Source organism: Prunus dulcis, chromosome 4, assembly GCF_902201215.1.
Source record: "Prunus dulcis chromosome 4, ALMONDv2, whole genome shotgun sequence".
Taxonomy (NCBI): Eukaryota; Viridiplantae; Streptophyta; class Magnoliopsida; order Rosales; family Rosaceae; genus Prunus; species Prunus dulcis.
In genome coordinates this window covers 21627589-21629289 of record NC_047653.1, presented here as the reverse complement: position 1 = coordinate 21629289, position 1701 = coordinate 21627589, and positions in this window count along the sequence as shown.

Below are 1701 nucleotides of genomic sequence, written 5' to 3'. Positions count from 1 at the left end.
ATACACGCAAGCTGTCATACTTGCATGTCGCCCAAGCCTTGGCGACATATATATTCCGAATGTCCCACATAACCATCTATGCATTGCATGGGGTCGCAACCCATGCGTACCGGCATCCGAATATCTTCCTTCAATATTAGACAAGGCCGAACCCAAGCCAAGTCCATCGAGTATTGTCATATGTCTCGCTAGCCGATGGCATAGCGAATGCCATATGTTGACCTCACTCTTTCCGACGATGCGCAATACGAACGGCCCCGCGTGTTCGTACTGTCCTCGGGAATTCCTTTCCTTCGGAGGCACAGATTATCCTTCAACAATCCTATGCCCGCCCTCATGACTATCTCCAATGTCATAAGGATGCTCGCTTAGTGCCACAAGGGTGTAAGCACCAGGGGTGGTGGAGAGCATGACACCATGTCACCCCCTATATAGCATTTTATGCATTTAGCCTTCTGCCAGGAAGGAACATCACCTATGCACGAGGAGTCATAATTGGGCATAACTTCTTCATACGAACTCCGAATGGCAAACCGTCAGTTGCGTTTCATGCGTCTCGACATCACGAACATATTCCGTATTTTGGGTTTCCTCAGATTCCTCCCGTAACCTTCGGAAATACCCAAAATACCCTTTACAAGTGCAACTCGGCCAACACCTACCATTCTAGCTCTTAAGCTATCGCCCGTCCACACTTGGACTACCTCATAAGAGCATAGATGTCCCAACGGAGTCACGGTAGCACTTGTCTAAATGCGACCCGTGACATTCTCCATCTATGCATTGCATGGAGTCGCAACCCATGCGTACCGGCATCCGAATATCTTCCTTCAATATTAGACAAGGCCGAACCCAAGCCAAGTCCATCGAGTATTGTCATATGTCTTGCTAGCCGATGGCATAGCGGATGCCATATGTTGACCTCACTCTTTCCGACGATGCGCAATACGAACGGCCCTGCGTGTTCGTACTGTCCTCGGGAATTCCTTTCCCTCGGAGGCACAGATTATCCTTCAACAATCTCATGCCCGCCCTTATGACTATCTCCAATGTCATAAGGATGCTCGCTTAGTGCCACAAGGGTGAAAGCACCAGGGGTGGTGGAGAGCATGACACCATGTCACCCCCTATATAGCATTTTATGCATTTAGCCTTCTGCTAGGAAGGAACATCACCTATGCACGAGGAGTCATAATTGGGCATAACTTCTTCATACGAACTCCGAATGGCAAACCGTCAGTTGCGTTTCATGCGTCTCAACATCACGAACATATTCCGTATTTTGGGTTTCCTCAGATTCCTCCCGTAACCTTCGGAAATACCCAAAATACCCTTCACAAGTGCAACTCGGCCAACACCTACCATTCTAGCTCTTAAGCTATCGCCCGTCCACACTTGGACTACCTCATAAGAGCATAGATGTCCCAACGGAGTCACGGTAGCACTTGTCTAAATGCGACCCGTGACACTAGTGAGAATATTTATTACCTTTGTCTAGAGATAGGTGAGGGGTATTTATAGGGGAAGAAGGGGAGATTGGGATATCTTTGAGGGAGAATATATTTTCCTCCCTTCCTACTAGCGGGGCTGAACATACATTTAATGGCATGTCCTAATCACCATGCTATTTGACAAGGGTCAGGTGGTGAAGCAATGGCTTCGGATGGGAGGCGTATTAAATAGTCCCTTTCCATCACCAAG